This window comes from Mesoplodon bidens, assembly GCF_964165515.1.
Source record: "Mesoplodon bidens genome assembly, chromosome: 1".
In the NCBI taxonomy this organism is placed as follows: domain Eukaryota; kingdom Metazoa; phylum Chordata; class Mammalia; order Artiodactyla; family Ziphiidae; genus Mesoplodon; species Mesoplodon bidens.
Window position 1 is genome coordinate 186,534,661 of NC_138176.1, and position 21,282 is coordinate 186,555,942.

Below are 21,282 nucleotides of genomic sequence, written 5' to 3' on the forward strand. Positions count from 1 at the left end.
TAGCAACAATGTCTGGCTCATAGAGATGCACAGTAAATGTTGCAGAAATGAACAAATGTTTGAATAAAAAATGAGAATTTTTGCCTTTGCCTTGCCTGTAATTGTGTCTGTCTAGTCTCTTTTTTTCATGCTGCCTGGACTTTAAGCTTGCCATGTTTTCTGGGTCTTCATAAACTAAAGTTTTGTGAGAGCAAGAAGACTTTGCTGACTCCTTTCCTTGCATCAGGCCATTACATTCCCATAGGCGTTTACAAAGTCTCATCTTCCAGCTTCTATTCACGGTATGACCATCTTCACAGATGCTTTTATCCGCCCCCAAAGCTTCAATTCCCATTTCTATTTGAAAGACTTAATATAAATTTCTAGCCCTGACCCACATTTACTATGCCCTCCTGGATATTTCCTCATCTAGATATTCTCTTCTCTCTCTCCTCTTCCCTCTCTCGTATCAATCATAAAACCAATAATTCAGTAAAGAATCTTGCAGTTATTATTTTGTTCTTCTCTCCCTTTTCCCCAGCCATCCTTTGCTCACACTTAAACTTAGTTCCCCATCACAGAGTTCTGTATCTCCATTCCGCAAACACATGTGCTCCGCTTTCTATGCCCACTGCTTCTTCTTTGGGGCTGGTAATTAGCCACTTTGGACTTTGATCATATCTTTCTAATCACTTTCCCTAACATTGCATCTCCAAGCCTTTCTTACTACAGTGTATCAAATCTGCTTGTAAAAGGGTTAGCTCTCTGAAATACAATCTGCTCAGGTAACCTCTCGTCACCACAGTCTATGTCCTGCTGGAAACTTCATAGCTCTAGGTCATCTGTAAAATAGAGTGTAGACTCCTGAATGTGTCTTTCAAAGCCCTCCCCAGTCTGACTTCTGACTACTTTTTAGCCTCATCTCTTGGTTCACTTTTTTACCCTAAGCTTCAGTCATTTCAGAACTACTTATTCTTCCTAGAGCATTGTCTCTGTGCCTGTGTTCAAAGTATTTCATCCACCTGGAATGACTCTCTTTTTCCTTGTAGTCAAATTCATATATACCCTTTAAGGTCCAGACACAAAACTTTCCTTGATCTTCCTTTTAGATTCTAAAAATGACTATCAGTCAATTGTTCATTCCTTGGAGTTCTCATTTAACTTTGGTTATTCTTCAGTTGAAGTAACTATATCATGCTTTGTATTATTATATGGAAATTTGTATGTGCTTCTCTCTCCCCTCACTGGAATGTAAGCTCTTGGACAGTGGAGATTATGCATTATTAATCTATGACCACTGCCCCACCCCTAAATATCTGACACATATATAATAATTACTCATTAAATTTTTATTGAATTGAAGTTTTGTAGAAAAAGCACTTTGAAATGTTACTAACACTTAATATTAATAATATTTGAGGAAAGTGAGCCTTGATTTGTTTGCTGTGGAGTCAAAATAAATTAGTAGAGAAAAACTATTGAGGCAATGTATAAAGATCTATTAAATTTTGCCTTTCATCTCTATTTCATGTACATCTATATATGTGTAAGAAAATTTATTAACTGTACACATGTTTTTATGCTTTCAGGCTAATTGATACAGACCAAGTGAAGAAGATAAAAATAGCTAATTCTGAGCAATAGTTAGTTGGGAAAGGAAAGATATTGTTAAATGACAATGATGACTATGCTTAATACCAAATAAGATTTTTGTAAGATTACTTGTTTTGGATGAAATTCTTATAGATCAATTTCTTTTTCATTTAAGTAATAAAACTATTCATTGCAAGGTCTGAACAATACTTTCAAATTTAAGGTAAAGAGAAAAAATAACTTTCTCAAAATTAATTATTATTAAGGAAATTCAATATAAAGAGCAGCAAGTGAATTATATGATTTTTGCTAAACTGACCTCAGAATTATATAACATTTTACTTATGAAAGTATTTCCCAAATTACTGAGAATCATGATTGAGAATACTTCTCAGACTCAGTTCAAAATGCGGGTGACTCCAAGTATAGAAATAGAATGCTCTCATCCAACAGACATATATGCTTATATATATAACTCTCTGAATGCAATATTAGACATAAAAAGTAGAAATTAGTCCAATTATTTAAAGATCAGCAAAGTAACAAAAGGAAACAACCATTTAAAGGAATAGTGAAATACATTTGATCTATAAGTTTATCACATCTTAATCAAAATTGAGAATTGCAAAATTAAGAATTGCAGCGTTTATAAAATTTTACTAATTTTATTTAATATTTAAATGTTCTTTAACCCAATAGAGTCTAGAGATACTTTTTATTAACATTTAAAAAATATTTCTTGATACAACATAAGGATCAAAAACCAATTTTCCAGAAGAGCAATTAAAATAAAATGGAGTGTCTATAATTAGTATAAAAGAGGTAAGAAAATAACTTTGCTATTTAGACGTGAAGGTAGAATAAGGTTATTCAGAAATTATATTGTTTTTAGTAAAAATCTATTCTGTAAGGGTGACACTTAGTGGGACACGTTCCCTGTCCCTCTGGCTATAGCTTCCTAAATATTCTAATAACTCAAGTAAACTGCCGGGACAAACAACGCAGCTATGAATGTGTCTGGAGAGTCTGCATCTGCCTTCCTTAATCAACTTCCTTTCCTGAATATGAATTGCAATAATGAGTCAATTAACGTCCTCAAATGCCAATGAGATGCAAAAGAGATTGGTAGCGGTGGTCGTGGCAATACATTTCGGGAGCTGTTCCAATGTCTGGAATTTAACGAGAATCACACACTGAGCTCACAACTGATTATTTATCTCATGCAAACGTGACTGGCTGGCACTTTGTGCTGCAGCCTTCACTGTGGCTTCCCCAAGAAAGTAGGCAAGACAAATCTAACCTTATTAGCAAGAAAATCTCTTTGGTTTGGAGCCATTACTTCTAAGGCTTAACTTCCAACCTCCTTACTCAGATGAAAAGACAGGCTTTTGATAATGTTTTGCATTGATACTTTACACATATTCAGAAATTATGACCCTTTTTGGTATATGCTAATAAGTAATTAGCAATCTATTTTCAAGTCAGCCTCTAACTGTTATTTCTTCAAGGTACATTTGAATAGTTTACTGTAATTTATTGTCTTCTGTCTGCCAAGAGCTTTAACTATATTACTGTTTATCAAAGTACATTTTTTTTGTTTTCTTTCATAGTCTTTTTTATTGAGAGACAATTGACATATAACATTGTATTAGTTTTAGGTGCTTGACAATGATTTTGATACATGTATATATTGCAAGATGATTGCCACAATGAATTTAATTAATGTCCATTACTACAGATGGTCACAAATGTTTTTTGAGTTATGTATTATTGTTTTCTTCCCATTTTACAGGCAGTAGAACTGAGGCTCAGAGAGAAGTTTATACAACTACTGAATAACAGTGGCAAACTGAAGTCAGGCTTATCAGCCTTCATGCCCTTGTTCTTTGTACCATGAAACAATGCTCACAGCTATGTGAGATTTGATTTCCTACGTAACTGTTTACATAAAATTTAAGAGAATGTTTATTAAGACTCCATATTTCAAAACAGTAATCTCTCTCTTTAATTTTATTAAAAATCCTTCAGGTTTAATAAATATTATATGTTTCAGTGCAATTTACCTCTCAGATTTTTCAGTTTCCTCATTTTAAAAGCCTGGACAGCTGGCTGACCACTTGGCAAACACAAGACCCCCAAAGTAAAATGATAACTCTGGCCGCATGGCCACTTTTCCCTGACAGATTGGAACCCCTCACTGGCCATATTTTAATGTAAAAACTGAACTACTGAAATTCAGTCATATGCTTTCTTCCCAGGGAGTCGAGAAGTGTCTTTCTGAAGAGTACATAGGCATCCATAATAAAATCTGCCATGCCAGAGTGACCAATTTAAAGCTTGTTCTTCTGAAAATTCATCTTCTCTAATTGTAGCTCTAGCCAGAATGGTCAGAAAGACATAGTTTAGTGAATTTCCATGAAAGTCAAGTTATCCTCAAGTTAAGTAGGTTAAAAAAAATCTAACCAAAGATAGTAGCTTTGTTTGCACAAATTATTAACGCTATTTTAGCCATGCCTTATGTGGTCTTATGACTTGAGACATGGTTAATACCTGTTAATTGTTTATATCTAAGTTATGAAAAAATTCTTACATTTTGAAATGAGACTCCTTTTATCCTAAGAACCCTTTTTGCAAATCCTGACACTTTTCTATTTAGCAGAAATTCTAGAATGATTCTCCCTCATTAAGATGCATCCTATAAAATAAAAAAAATACTGCATTTGAAATGCAGTAAAATGCTGTGTGTGTCATTATCTATGCTCCATTTACATGTTTGATTAAGAAAAAGGGTAAAATATAATGACCTTTCATTCATTAAATGTCTTCTCTGTCAAATAAGGACTGATGTGACAGTAAGTTATGGTCTAGCCACCTTTCGTAAACAAACATAGAGGGCTGTGTTAATAAATGTGCAGTGATCCTTCACCCTCCTCAGTGTTACAGCTTAGGGGCTGAAGACATCATTTTATTTTTTAATGTTGGAATCATATGATGTTGGCTCCTTCAAAAACAAAATACCTAATGGGACTTCAGTTTAAATGTTTTAAGAATTAAAGCCAAAGTTTAACTATGGAAACCCCTGTGGCAGAATTCCAAAAAAAAATTACATATGAGTAGTTCTTAAGGAAAAAAAAGTACTATGCCTTTGGAATCCAATATAAAACAAAACAGTTTAGCTATTTCTGAGTCTTGTGAAATGATGCACAGAAAAGTAAATCCACAAAGGAATTTCACAGTAAGTCATCGCTGCAAACAAATCACACTTTGACTCGCTTCAGTTATGTTCCAGATTATATTTTAAATTACAGAACACAAGCAAAGTGAACTGAAAAAAGATCCTCTTGCATTTCAGTGACGTGGCCTGGAGGTGGTAGCTAAATAGCTCTTTACACACATTACTGAGTAATCTATACAGTCAAATAATTAAAAGCAACAATCCCAGTTTACCCATAAAAAGTTCTTCCAGAGTCCCCTTCAGAGTAGTTACAGATGTTCCTCTGCTTCCAATCTAAATGAGCTTCAATAAAATGATTTTACAGCCCTCGTTGGTACATTTAGATTCCTAATGAATGTCAAAAAAAAATTCCCCTTTCCTTCAACCCCATTTAAACAAATTGGAAACTAAGTTCTTTACCTTTTCCAGAAATAATCTAATAGTTGATCTAAGAAAAACTTTTTGTAAAAACTCTTATGTTCAGTCGAGTTCCCTACAGCTCTTAAAATTTGGCTCTGTAGAATACGGTTTTAAACAAGGTTCTTATTTTATGAGATCACATGAAAATTGGCACTGAGGGAACCTGAAGGGTAGGGTTGGGGTTGACTGGTATCATGGATTTAAAGTACTTTGTGATTTTAACCCAACACCTGTGGGAAACTCTTCCTAATCAAATTCTGAATTTCTGATGTCTGAATTTCTTTGGAATTTCTGCATAAGCTCAAATAAACTCTCACTAAACTAAGAAAGAGGTTTACACCATCTCACTGAAATAATGACCAGTGGTTAAACTTGAACCAAACTGCAGCAGTTAATTACCATAGCCATCTCCTCTATGTGCTCAAAAAAGTTCAATATGGGACCTTTTGATAATATATTCAGTAGAATCTCACATTCTGCAAACTGGCTTTTTCCCAAATTCTGCCATCTGATCTGTTTTCTGCTGGTGCCTTTCATTCTCTCATAAGGCAGGTGGTCAGAATTGAACAGACAAGTAGTCACCTCATGGTCAAAAAGACGCTTATATCATGATAAACTGACCCCATGACTGTCAAGTGTTTTTCATGGAGCATAGTGAACATTTTTTTAATGTGGACTAATTTGGCAGTTAAAACAATTTATTTATTAATAAAATGTATGCATATTGATTCTGATAATAAGGAAACCATCTTAAAAATGTCAGATATTCAACAAATAATATTGCAAAGTTCCATTCTTTCCAGAATCTTCTTTTTTTTTTTTTCTCAGTAAGAAAAGGTCCGGGACTTCCCTGGTGGTGCAGTGGTTAAGAATCTGCCTGCCAATGCAGTGGACACAGGTTCGATCCCTGGTCCGGGAAGATCCCACATGCCGTGGAGCAGCTAAGCCCATGCTCCACAACTACTGAGCCTGCACTCTAGAGCCCACGAGGCACAACTACTGAGCCTGCGTGCCACAACTACCGAAGCCCACATGCCTAGAGCCTGTGCTCCACAACAAAGAGTTGCCCCTGCTCACCGCAACTAGAGAAAGCCTGCGCACAGCAACACAAACCCAACGCAGCCAAAAATAAATAAATAAATATGTTAAAAAAAAGAAAAGGTCCAATACATAATGTTTTTCAAAGGACTCTGATGCTTGATTTATCAAGAATTGAGACCATGAAAGCAAGAAATCTTATCATATCAGTGAGTGTGTAATTTATGAACTTCTTCATTTATAAAAACAAAAACCTCTCCTGTGAATTAGGAAGAAGATAGGGTAGTAATGAGTGGTCATTTGAAGCAATGTTTTACTCAATATTTTACAAGTCATAGGAGGAATTGTTCTTTGGCTGAAATAATCAGTGGAGACTTGGAGTACATCTCTAAGACTCTATGAATAGACTATGAACTGTCTCAAAGATCAGTTTGAGTATACTGTTTAAAGCTTCTCAATATAAACTTTTTTTCTCGATGACATCGTTTTTCTGTCACATACAATTGAAGCATAAGTTCTCCTTCACAAAATGCATAATCATTGAGGATTATTGTCTAAAATTGTAAAAATATTTAAATTGCAGCCATGTAACTAAAATGAAGCTATAATTGCTTGCCAATTAAGTGCCAGGTAACGACTTGAGCTGGCCAGCCTTTCATCACTACTTCTGACTCCCTCATGACAGACCCAGCAGTGACTGAGGCGAGGCTTCATAGGAGCAAAGATCGCCTGAAATGTGTTCACCTTTTGGATTCGCTATTTCATTTCATAAGGAGACCAATAGATAATTACATAGTTTAAAGCTGGGTGTCTTAAAAAAGCATACTTTCTAATCCTTCATCTTATACTTTGTTTCAATCACTTTGGCCTTCTTGCTGTGGTTTGGACACACCAAGCCCACTACCATCTCAGGGCCTTTGCACTTGCTTTCCCCTCCATTTTCCATGCTCTTCTCCCTTATTTCAGTATGGTTCCCTCCCTCACTTCTTTTATGTTTCTGTTCAAATGTCTCTTCATCAGAGAGGACTTCCTTGTCCACACACTGTAAAATATTAACTACTCCTATTCCAAAATTAGTCACTCTTTAGCCCTTTATACAGCTTTATTTTCCATCTTGGCCCTTAGTACCATGTTGTATGTTATACCTTTATTGAGTTATTGGTTTACTGTCTCTCCCACTGAAATGTTAAGTTCCACAAGAGCAGGAACTTTCCCCATTTTGTTTGTTAGTGCAACCCAGCACCTATAACTATGCCTGGCATATATTGGTGCTCAATAAACGTTTGTTTGTTAAATGAATGAATAAAGTCAACCTCAGATATTTGGAGAAGCTATTATGACTCTCCTATACGAAACTCACAACAGAGGGAGGTATCCTTAAAAAGTTTTCAGTGATATATTTTTAAGTGTTGTATCTATTTGAATATTTTAATTTTTAATTCCAGCGGTTTACTTTGAGGACTTATGTTTTATTTGTAAGGTGAGCTGCCCTTGGTATGGCTGAATAGAGAGATCTGTTCTTCTAAAATGTAACCTCATAATTCCCATAAGACTATTCATATGACCCTGGATGATTGGGATGATAATCCTATTATCAATTCTCCATCTGTTATCTTTGGGTAATTGGGACCCCATTATCAAAAAAATAAAAGATTTGATATTTTTCTCATTTTTACTTTCTAGATACAGGTCCTAAACCTACAAGAGCTACAAAGAAAAACAATGACAGAAGCTTTCTGAAATTTCAGAGTTGTCTTATGCATGTTAGATGACTCTCTATTCAACTTGAGGGAATTAGGCAGTTTCTAAAGTCTTTCAATTTGTAGAAGTTTGGAAGAGAGCTGTGTTTATAATTAAAATGTTGGAAGAATCTGTATTAGTATTTTGTTGATGGTTTGATCAGAGCAATTCTTCCTGGGGTTGCTTCCCCTTACTTCCTCTTTTTTGCTTCACATTCACACAAGTTCATGGGACGATACTTAAGATTATTGCCTCTACTCTTTAAGTAATTCAAATTGTACACTCATCAGCAATATTAGATTCTTTGGTCACATAATAAATATCAGATTATATATTTAGTGTAGAGCTGGATGTATCATAGTTTGGTACAGATTTGTGTTTGCATAACTGTGAGTTACCAGCTGTATGACTTTAAGGAAATTCCATATTTTTTCTGTAAAATAGATATAACAGCTGCTTCAGAAGTTGATTGTGAGAATTTAATGAGATAATATTTTTTAAATTTGGCATGATATGCAAATTACACACAAGCAGTCTTTGAACATATCAATATTTAATTTCTTTTACTTTCCTTTGAAGGAGAGTTATTTGAAGAACCTTCAAAAACCCACTCTCTTTTGATAATAATGCCAATATTAAGATTAACATCTTTGATTATTAATTATAATATTGGCTAATATTTACTGGTTACTTATTTTGTACAAAGTCCTCTGCTAAGTAAAAGATATAATTTATCTCCTTTAAACCTCACAACCACAGCACAGTGTAAGTATTATTATTTTCCTCATTTGAAGTTGAGACAACTGAAATTTGTAAAGGTTAAAGAACTTATCCAAGGTCACACAGGTCCAAAATGACAAAGTAGGGATCTGGGTTTAGGTCTTTCTTATAATAAATCACACCCATTTAACCAGTATGCTAAGCTATCTATTTTATGAGTGTCTTTGACAGTATAGTGTTTGAAGGCACAAAGATATATAAGGATTGTATATACATATACAATATATATTGCATATATGTATACTATAAGTATTTCATTTCATTCAATTGCAGAGAAAATTTATCGATTATTTAGTATGTATATGACAGTTTTGTTAGATTCTGTCATATATGTAACTATGAATATAACCTTTGACTTCAAGGAGCTGTGTGTGTGTGTGTGTGTGTGTGTGCGTGTGTGTGTGAATATATTCTTTATGTGCCTATAAATATCAGAATGAATCATTGAACTGAGGTTTAAAAGGTTTTAACAAATATATTCATCATACAAAATTTGTTATTATTCTAGTTATTCCTAGAAGTCAAACTGGATGCCATCAAAAAATGGTACTCTTTATCAAGCAGAGGACAGTGTGAAGTAAGCACATCAGATAGACTGTGAGGGAATAAAATTTGAAGGAACATTAGGAGCAAAATAATACTTTTGACTATAATGATCTCCATATATAGGCACAGATTCCTAGAATGATAGAGTTGAAACAGAGGTTCACGATCTATGCTGGTTTGTTGTACTTTGATATGGTAGGTCTTTGATAAACAAATCAATGAAATATCTATTCCAATTTTTCAATAATAGATAAAGAAAAAGAGCACTAAAGTCGTGAAGGAACTTGGCTCCATTTCACACATTAAGTTAAATCCCAGCCCACCAGGGTTTGTGACAGTGACATATATAAACATTAATTGTTAAATAAAAAGCACTAAAACATGTGTACATATAATTCAGTCTACCTTCCATGAGTTTAAAGTTACTCACCTGAGAAAGGGGGGTACATGAGCACCTGCTTCTTCTGTAAGTCCATACACAAAAATGACCACTAATGGAACCGTCATTTTATCAGAATAGGCCATGAGTGAAAGGAACATTTAAACTCAACCTCATCAACTAAAGTCTTATTTTTGTAAGAGAAACAAATTGTAGTGGAGGAAAAGCAAGTGGTGACTTGGAATGAATTACTCCATCCTTTTGTTCTTATGGGCAATTAAGTGACACAGCATCATCACTTTGGGTTTTCAATAAAGAACCCTTAGAACTACGTGGGATTGGCCACTTTGAAATTTGGTAATTTATTGTTTATGTTGCAAATCACATACTTTCCTTTACTAGTCTGTTCAATACCTTCCTTCAGATCATCATTATTATCCTCACTGCTCATGTTCATGGCAGATATTACTAATTTATTATGGCATTCTTTGCTGTTGAACCTAAAAATGTTCTCAAAATTCTTAATAACATGGCACTGCAAGTAGCCAATACCAGTTGATCAGCAGTTTTCCATGTGACAAAAGCTATTTGCCCTTGATGGTTCAACAGGAAAAACTGAGGGTATTGAATTAGAGGGTTCAGTTCTAGTAATTACTCTAATTACTGCATAATTCTGGACAGGACGTTTAACCTCCCAATATCTCAGTTTCATTGCCTATGTAATGGAGACAATAATTACTTTTATAATAATTACTTTTTCAAAGTTATAGGATGGTTGTAAGGATAAATGAGATTGTGTATGTGAACATCCTTGGAGAAAAATTAAAACCTCAAGAATACCTATACCAATGTAAATTATTGTAATTACTTAAGTATGAAGAAGTCCCTAATGATATTCATATGCAAAACTTTTTCCCGTTTTTACTTCTTTTACCTCTAAGGCCTCTGTTCCCTTACCTATAAAATTTCAGTAGTATTACATATAGACTTATTATGAGGATTAAATAAAAAACATATGCAAAAGGCCTTAATACAGCTTTAGTAGAATTCAAACTCAATAGTGTCATTATTATCCTCCTCACTAGCCAGGTGTCTGACCAGTGCTAGCAAAGTTATAGTTGAGCTGACCCTGATCCCTCAGCATAAATGAGCATGTTCAGGCCACATCAATATAGAAACCAGGGAGATCCAATGCATGATGACTCTAGTTAACAACACTGTATTATATACTTACAGTTGCTAAGAGAGTAGATAGATCTTAAATGTTCTCACCACAAAAAAGAAATGGTAATTATGTGAAGTGATGGAGGTGTTAACTAATCCTTCTGTGGTAATCATTTCACAGTGTATAAGTTTATCAAATCATCATGTTGTATACCTTAAAATTACATAATATTATGTGTCAATTATATACCAATAAAGCTAGGGGGAAAAAACATAAAAACCAGGAAATAAAATCTGGCAAAAGTTTGGGGTTCTGATAGTGATGTATGGGACTGGTTATATTAGTTTGATGATTCACTCCAGAAAAACTAGATGGGGTGAGAAAGTGGGTGCGTGTCTGTCAAGCAATGAGGGTAAGATAAATTCAGTGGTAATTCAGAGGGCTACAGCTCCATGATAGTGAAAACATGATGGTGACATCATCATCACCAGAGCTAGTGTATACTGAGGGCTTACTAACTGGCAGACACTACATATGCAATATGTTATATATAATATATAATTTTACATATATTATCTTATTTAACCTGTTAGCAATCAATTCTACAAAAGCCTATTTTACAGACATGAAAACTGAGACCTGGAAAAGTTAAATAATTTTCCCAATGCCAAAACTTGGAAGGGTTAGAACTGAAATTAACTAACTCTTAATCACATAATTAGTATAAAAACCAAGCTGTGGTCCATTAATCCAGTAGATTTCTTAGTGAGAAGGTAAAGTGGAAGAATGAGGAAAGAAGACCTTTAGGAGTAGAGTTGCAAAATAAAATACAGAATGCCTAGTTAGATTTGAAATTCAGTTAAAATAAATATTTTAGAATAAATGTGTGCCAAATATCATTTTTTAGATTGATACATGTATATATTGTGAAATAATACAGTAAGGTTAGTTAACATATCATTTACTTCACGTGATTACCATTTTGTTGTTGTTGTTGTTGTTTTTGTTAAGGTGACAACTTTAAAGCTCTCTCATAGCAACTTTTAGGAATACATTGTGTTATTGTTAGCTATAGTCTCCATGCTGTACATTAGATCCCTGGAACTTATTCATCTCATAACTGAAAGTTTGTTCCCTTTGACCAACATCTCCCTATTTCTCCCACCCCTCAGCCCCTGACAACAACCATTCTTCTGCTTCTATGGGTTTAATGTTTTTAGATTCTATATATTAATTGAGATCTTGCAGTATTTGTCTTTCCCTATCTGACTTATTACCTGTATCATAATACCCCCAAGGTCCTTCCATATTGTTGCAAATGGCAGGATTTCCTTCTTCTTAGTGACTGAATAATATTTCATTGTATGTGTGTATGTGTGTGTTTGAGTGTGTGTGTATATATATTATATATATATATATATATATATATATATATATATATAATCACATTTTCATTATCCACTCATCCATCCACAAACACTTAAGTTGTTTCCATATCTTGGCTACTATAAATAATACAGCAATAAATATGGGAGTGCAGATATCTCTTTGAGATAGTGATTTTATCTCATTCAGATATATATCCAGATGTGGGGTTGCTGAATTATATGGTAGTACTGTTTTTAGTTTCTTGAGGAACCTTCATATACTGTTTTCTATAGTTGTTACACCAACTTGCATTTCCATCAACAGTGCACCAGAGTTCTCTCTTCACATCCTCACCAGCATTTGTTATTTCTTGTCTTTGGAATAATAGTCATTCTAACAGATGTGAGGTCATATCTCATTGTGGTTTTGATTTGCATTTCCCTGATTTTTAGTGATGCTGAGCACATTTTCATATACCTGTTGGCCATGTGAAAGTCTTTGGAAAAATGTCTATTCCAGTCCCCTGCCCATTTTTTAATCAGATTGTTTTTGGTTGTTGTTGCTATTGAGTTGTGTGAGTTCCTTATATATTTTGGATATTATTTCCTTGTCAGATATCCGATTTGTGAATATTTCCTTCCATTCTGTAGGTTACCTTTTCATATTGTTGATTGGTTTTCTTGCTGTGCAAAAGTTTTTTAATTTGATATAGTCCCAATTGTTGACTTTTGCTTATGGTGCTTATACTTTTAGCATCATATACAAAAAAATCATTGCCAAGAATAATGTTAAGGTGTTTTCCCCCTATGTTTTCTCCTACGAGTATTATGGTTGCTGATCTTATGGTTAAGTCCTTAATCCATTTGAGGTGGGTTTTTTGGGGTTTTTTTTTGTGAGTGGTGTAAGTTAGGGGTCTCATTTCATTCATTTGCATGTGGATATTCAGTTTCCCCAGCACAATTTATTGAAGAGACTATCCTGTCCCCATTAAGTATTTTTGGCTCCATTTAGTTGACCCTACATGCTTGAGTTTATTCCTGTGCTCTTGATTCTCTTTCATTGCTCTATATATTCATTTTTATACCAATACCATATTGTTATGATTACTATAACTTTGTAATATAGTTTGAAACCAGGAAGTGGGATGCCTCCAACTCTTTTCTTTCTCAAAATTTCTTTGGCTGCTTGGGGTCTTTTAATTCCATAGTAAATTTATGATTATTTTTTCTATCTCCATGTAAAATAAATTGGAATTCTGATAGGGATTATGTAAAATCTATCTTTGGTTAGTACAGTCATTTTAATAGTGTTACTTCTTCTGATTTATGAATACTGAGTATCTTTTCATTTATTTGTGTCTTCTCAATTTCTTTCATCAATATCTTACAGGTTTTCATATATAGATCTTTCATTTCCTTTGTTAAATTTATTCTTAAGTATTTTACTCTTTTTAATGCTATATGAGTCTTTTTTTGCTAAATGTATGGACTTTTTTAAGAGGAAACAGCAAAGAAAGATTAAAGAAAGTTTTTACAGGGTAAAATATGTACCTAAGGGGCATTAATATGGGCAAACTTCTTAATCATGTCTAATGCAGGCTACTTGATTTTTTTTTATTTCAGAGGAAAAGAATATTTGTAGAAGATACAGAATTTTTTCTACAGAAATGGCTTTTTATCAGTTTTTTTAAAATTTATTTCAGGCTGTGAAGTTTTGGGGATGTAATAAAAGCTATGGACTATCTCTCCAGAAAAGGCTTATACATAAGCCCATACTTCTCTCCCAAAAAGCCAGTAGACACCGTATTAAAAATCTATGCTTTGAGGGTTCAAAATGGTCATGTAGAAAAATCCTGAACTCACCTCTTCCCATGAATACAACAAATCTACAACTATATATGGAAAAATTCCCTTGGAAAGGGACCTGAAAACTGGATGAACAAAGTCTCCACAACAAAGGATTAAAGGACAGCATCAAAACAGGGAGGAGAAACAGAGATACAATCATGCTAAGGAAAAAAACACAACCCCAGCCATGGTGATACACAATCAGGAAGGATCACAAAGATATGGTTATTTTTCCTGAGAAATGAAGGTCTGAACTTCACATCAAGCACTCCAGCCCTTAAAGTTTGCACAGGAGAGATTAGCCCCCAAAACACCTGACTTTGAAAACCAACAAGGAATATATCCAAGAAAACTATAGAAAAACAGGAGGGGAATGGCATTGGGGTGGGTAGATGGGTAAAGGGGGTCAACTGTATGGGATTGGATGGTAACTAAACTTGTGATGATGATCACTCAGTTGTTTGTACATATGTTGAACTGTAATGCTATATACCTAAAACATATGTATAAAAAATGCTTCAAGCCATTCAAAAATAGCATGGCTTACTGAACAATGTACCTTGAAGTCAGAAAGACATGTCTCAAATAGTAGTGGACTAGTATTATTTAACAACAGACTCAGGGTGGGAGAGCCCTGATTTACAACATTTGCCAATTTCCATGGTATGGATATTCCCACTGTGGTTGACTTCAAGCTACCTGTACAGCATAGCATCAATGAACACAGAGTTAGGAAAAAAAATGCACAGTAGCACAAGTATTCCATACATATGCATGCATGAAGAATACATGTAAAAAACCTCAAGAACAGAGATAATAGTGAAAAGTAGTAAAATAATTTAAATGGGATGAGTTTTGAGTACTTATTACCTTTGTATTTAATATAATTTATGTCATTGTAAGTTTATATAATTTAATTTTTAACAATGGCCATGTTTAACAGTAGCTTGCAAATTCCCTGAAAATTTATTTTATTTCTTTGTTCTCTGTGTTACGCAGTAGAACCTTGTTGTTTATCTATTTCATATATAGTAATTTGTATCTGCTAATCCTAACCTCCAAATTTATCCCTCCCCCGCTTTCCCCTTGTAAACCATAAGTTTGTTTTCTATGTCTGTGAGTCTGTTTCTGTTTTGTAAATAAGTCCATTTGTATCATGTTTTAGATTCAACATATAAATGATATCATATGATATTTGTATTTCTCTTTCTGACTTGCTCCACTTAGTATAATCTCTAGGTCCATCCATGTTGCTGAAAATGGCATTATTTCATCCTTTTTATAGCTGAGTAGCATTCCGTTGTCTCTGTGTGTGTGTGTGTGTGTGTGTGTGTGTGTATCACATTTTCTTTATCCATTCATTTGTCCATGGAAATCAGTCTACTGTAAATACTGCTACTATGAACATAGAGGTGCATGTACCTTTTTGAATTAGAGTTTTCTCTGGATATATGCCCAGGAGTGGGATTGCTGGATCATATGACAACTCTATTTTAAGATTTTTAAGGAACCTCCATACTGTTTTCCATAGTGGCTGTACCAATTTACGTTCCCATGAACAGTGTAGGAGGGTTCCTTTTTCTCCATACCCTCTCCAGCACTTATTGTTTGTGGACTTTTTAATGATGGCCATTCTGACTGGTGTGAGATGATACCTCACTCTAGGTTTGATTTGCACTTCTCTGATTATTAGCAATGTTGAGCATCCTTTCATGTGCCTATTGACCATCTGTATGTCTTCTTTGAAGAAATATCTGTTTAGGTCTTCTGCCCATTTTTTGATTGGGTTGTTTGTTTTTTTTGTTATTGAGTTGTATGAGCTGTTTGTCTATTTTGGAAATTAAGCCCTTGGCGGTCACATCGTTTGCAAATATTTTCTTCCAGTCCATAGCTTGTCTTTTTGTTTTGTTTATCCTTTCCTTTGCTGTGCAAAAGCTTTTAAGTTGGATTAGGCCCCATTTGTTTGTTTTTGCTTTTATTTCTATTGCCTTGGGAGATTGACCTAAGAAAACATTGCTATGATTTATGTCAGAGAATGTTTTGCCTGTGTTCTCTTCTAGGAGTTTTATGGTGTCCTGTCTTGTATTTAATTATTTAAACCATTTTGAGTTTATTTTTGTGTATGGTGTGAGGGAGTGTTCTAAGTTCACTGATTTACCTGCAGCTGTCCAGCTTTTCCAACACCACTTGCTGAAGAGACTGTCTTTTCTCCATTCTATATTCTTGCCTCCTTTGTCAGAGATTAACTAACCATAGGTGTGTGCTCATTTCTGGGCTCTCTGTTCTGTTCCATTGATCCATATGTCTGTTTTTTTTGCCAATACCACACTGTTTTGATTACTGTAGCTTTGTAGTATTGTCTGAAGCCTGGGAGGGTTATGCCTCCAGCTTTGTTCTTTTTCCTCAGGACTGCTTTGGCAATTCTGGGTCTTTTGTGATTCCACATAAATTTTAGGATTATTTGTTCTAGTTCTGTGAAATTCCCTGAAAACAAATAGCTCTCGCTGGTTCAGTACATCAGTGACTTTGTTCCTCATGGAATCTCTAAATAAGTCTCATGGATGTCAAAAAAAATTGAAGATAGGTAATATATGTAAAATACTTAGAATTTTTTGAATAGAACAAGTAATTATAAATAATTATTGTTATTAATATTAATGAGCAGCTTTATGCTTTTTATTTTCATCAGTGACATGAGAGGATTAATATTTTTGTGGAATTTTTGTATGTTACTGTTCAATAAATACAGAGTGAGAGATGTGCTTTGTTCCTCCCAGTGCCTAAGGCATGATCTGACAGTAAATTCAATTTTGAAAGGTATACTCACTCACTATTGATAAATTAATCCCACAATATCACACTATAAATGGAACTTGGCAATTTCAATACAATATACTTTAAAAGTGGTATATTATGTTAAATTTCCCATAGAATAGTATATAATTTTCTTCAAAGTATTCCAAGGGTTCACCTGGACACTGAAGTTTACTTATTTATTTTCTTTTATCTGTGCTATCTGCCAATTTTAGATGCTTAGAGAGTAACTGGATCTCAATATTTATATGCCCCCCTTAGAACAATAATCCTTGCTGGGCTTTTAAAATTCATTGAATAATATATTTTCTTGTCTTGTTCCCTTTACTTTTCTCTTCCTAAATATGACATGGATATTAAAAGTAGTATTGTGCTTTTTCTATAGACTGTCTAACCATTTAGACACAAAGAGGGAACAGCAACATCACTGAATGTATTTTTTTGTTTGTTTAATAAATTGCTCCGGGCTTCCCTGGTGGTGCAGTGGTTGAGAGTCCGCCTGCCGATGCAGGGGACACGGGTTCGTGCCCCGGTCTGGGAAGATCCCACATGCCACGGAGCGGCTGGGCCCGTGAGCCATGGCTGATGAGCCTGCGCGTCCGGAGCCTGTGCTTTGCAACGGGAGAGGCCACAACAATGAGAGGCCCACATACCGCAAAAAAAATAAAAAATAAAAAAATAAATTGCTCCTTTGTTTCTCTAATATGTCAATAGACTACAGACGCTGTATGTTTCTCTATATCACTTTCCTACTGCAGGATGAAACTGCCAGGATCCCTTCTAAAATGTCATCATTTATAGAATAACCACAAATGTGATCAATCAAGTCATTCCAATGGAGCAATACCAGTGTGACCTCAACAGACTCTGGCATTTGGAGCCAGATCGTTTTAGTGACAGACATAACCCTGGTGGGTCGGCAGAATCCTTCACTGCTCACTCTGCCATCTGCCACTGTGGAAACTTCATCATTAAAGGCAGAGTTGTTGCTGGACAAATTTGCAAATGGTTTCGAGAGCATTATTATTGCACAGAATGTTACCATCTGTAAGTAGGCAAATCTGAATTACAATGTATGTCTACCCTACCTAACTTTCTTTCTCTATGTATATCTTAATAGAAAATGTGCATGCATAAATCTCAAAACTGGGAACATTTCTTTTTATATTATGGAATTATAGCCTTGCAAAGGGCCTCCAGAGCTTAACTTCCTACTTTTAAGTACATCTGCATTTAAACTATTGCAGATCAAAGAATATCTATTTTATTTTGCATTTAGTTGTCTCTCTTTATTCACAAAGTATTTTTAATTTTTTGTTTGATTTTACTCACATTATATTACATTATTAGCAAATATTCACATTAACATATATATATACATATATATATCTTTAAAAATATATTTCAGTTATATCTTTGAGATAGTACTACCTGTCTTCTTGCAACTAGCGTGGAATAAATTATAAAGATTATAAAAACAATATAATGAAAACATTAAACCAGAATTTCCAATTCATAAGCCAGGTGCTGTTTTATATATATAATATGTATGAGATATATATGTATGTAATATTTATATATATTCATATTATTTAAGTCCTACTGCATAGGATTATTATAATTTTAGCTATATAATTATAATAATATGGTATTTTATATTATATTGTTATGTTATTCATATTATATTATTAATATTGCCATTGAACAACAAAATAGCTAAGGCACAGAAAGGTAAACTGATGCTCAGGATCACACAGTTTGGTAAGTGGAGATCAGGGATTCTGAACTCAGCCAATCTAGGTCCAGAATCTGTGTTATTCATTGATTTGAGCCTGTGGATCTGTAGAGTCTAAAAATAGGTTAATGGATGTTCTATGGTGATGATGGGAGTAAAGGAAGATGTTCCATGGACACAAAAATGGTAAGGAATGGCATTATAGAGTTTTCATTGTCAAGTGCTAGTACTCAAATATGCTGCCTAAATATACCTGCTTCTCTTCACTGAGTTTTAAAGACAGAAGGCAAATGTCAAATGGTGTACAAAATACTGATTCATTATTAATATAAGGTTAAGGTCTTGACACCTGTCCAAGATGTATGCTTTGGAGAAAGGCCTCAGTAAGTCTTCTATACCACCATATAATTCTCCTGGCACTGATACCTGGCCATTTACTCTAACAAACCAGATGCTATATTGACCTAATCTCAGACAGAGAGCCAAGAGGTTCACCTGGCCTGTATGGAGGCCAGGGGGTAGTAAATTAGGTGTGAAGGCCAGGACCCTATCTTTAAGTCACAGTAAGCCTTCTCATTTGAACACTTGGCCCAATGATTGTCTCATTGTCTGACAAATCATATGATCCCTTCTCTCTTCTGTGGAAAGGAGCTAGTAAAAGAACATGGAGAGAGGGCAGAAGCTTAGATCATTGTTTCCTCATGTAAGGGGTAATGGAAAACCAGGAGCAGACACTCAAAACACTACCTCTTCAGTTCTCACTATAGACTCTCTTTGATATTAAGAAAACATCTTAGCAAATTTAGTGTTGGAGATGTTCTATAGTAAAGTTAGGTTAATAGGGCTAGTGTATGAATAATGGTAAAATTATATGAAAAATGGTAAAATAAGGTCAACTCCAAATTATTTGTATCATTAGAGTCTTTTGTTCATCAATTCCATGCCATAATGTGGCAGCATTTTGACAATGAGAAAAAATAGATGAGTAACACTAATACTTCTTTCATTCAGCTTATAATGGAACCATATAGCTTTGCTTAAAAATTTACGTTCAGTAAATGATGTGATAACATTGACAAAGAACTAGAGTTAAGAGACAATGGAGTAGCCATTTTCTTCCCTAGTTAAAAAATAGCAAATCATAGTACTTAGTACTGTCTAATATGTCAATGCCCTATGCCCTAATTTTTTTCTTTATTCTGCGCTGAATGAAAAGGCTGAAGTCTAGGAGAGCCACAGCTGTGTGGGAAGGCTAAACAACCCCATGGCAAAAACACTGAGGACAGAGATGATGTCAATCATCTGACATGCCTGCCTTTGGATGGTTCCAAAGAAGATAGCTCCTTCTCATCTGTTATGAGGTATAAGAGGTACAAGGAAGCTGTTGGAGCTTTGGCTGAAAAAAGATACTCATGTAACATAAGTACATGTAATTTCTAAGGCCATAGATGGTCTTGTTATTTATTTTATTTAAATACGTCCATAAATGGCTAATATTGAAGGTTTATCTTAGCTTGAGATGTTATAACAAAATATCATAGACTGGGTGGCTTAAACAGCAGATATTTATTTCTCACAGTTCTGGAGGCTAAGAAGTCTAAGATCAAGGTGATTCAGTTCTGGGTGAGATCCCTCACCTGGCTTGTAGATGGCCGCCTTCTTTCTGTGTCCTTATATGTTTGGGAGAGAGAGCTCTGGTTTCTTTTCCTCTTCTTATGATGATACTAATCCCATCACGAGGACCCCACTCTTATGATCTCATCTGAACCTAATTATCTCCCAATGGTTTCACCTCCTGATAACATCACATAGGGGGTTAAGACTTCAATATATGAATTTTGGGGGAACACAAACATTCAGCCCATAACAAGGTTGTTAGAGGGATTAGGTGTTCTAGTAAGATGACCTGGGAAGAGGAGGAAATGTTTGCAAATATTTATACAATTTACAGTAAAATATTCTTATCGGCCACCTGTCTATAGTATTTCTTTAGTTATATTATGAATCATATCAAGGTGCCCAAAATTGTACTGACACTTGAGAATGAAAAATTAGAACTACAATACCTCTGATTTAGTCTTCTTTAAAATTAAGTTGAGAATATTATGCAGGTGTCAAAAGGAATGAGGAAGTTTTGCATAGACTGATAAGGCATGACTGGATATATTAAATGAAAAAAATCAAGATGCAAAATAGTTTTTAATAGTAAGCTACCTGTGTGTTATGTGGTAATAAAAAATAAATATAGATGTATTGCTGCAAAAAATTTTTTGGAAGGACATATCAATGTTATAAAAATGGTTACTTAAAATGGGAAAGAGGTATAAGATAAAGAGAGCAGTTAACTTATGTAACAAGACTTCTCTAAGTATGTATTTTTACATAATTTTCACCTGGGAACATATATTATTTTCATACTCAAAAAATTAAATTAACCTAAAGTGAAAAAAATAACTAGCTAATTCTAATAAACTCAACAGAACTGAAATGAATAAACCAGCTCTATATCAAATTGGTGACATAAACACACAGAGTTAATACTTATTGTAATTGATGTTTATACTCAGTATTATGACTGTATATCCTTTTATACTCAGTATTTTGACTGTATGGAATATATGCGTAAGAAAAATTGATCTGCAAAAAAGTCTTTTGCTATTATTT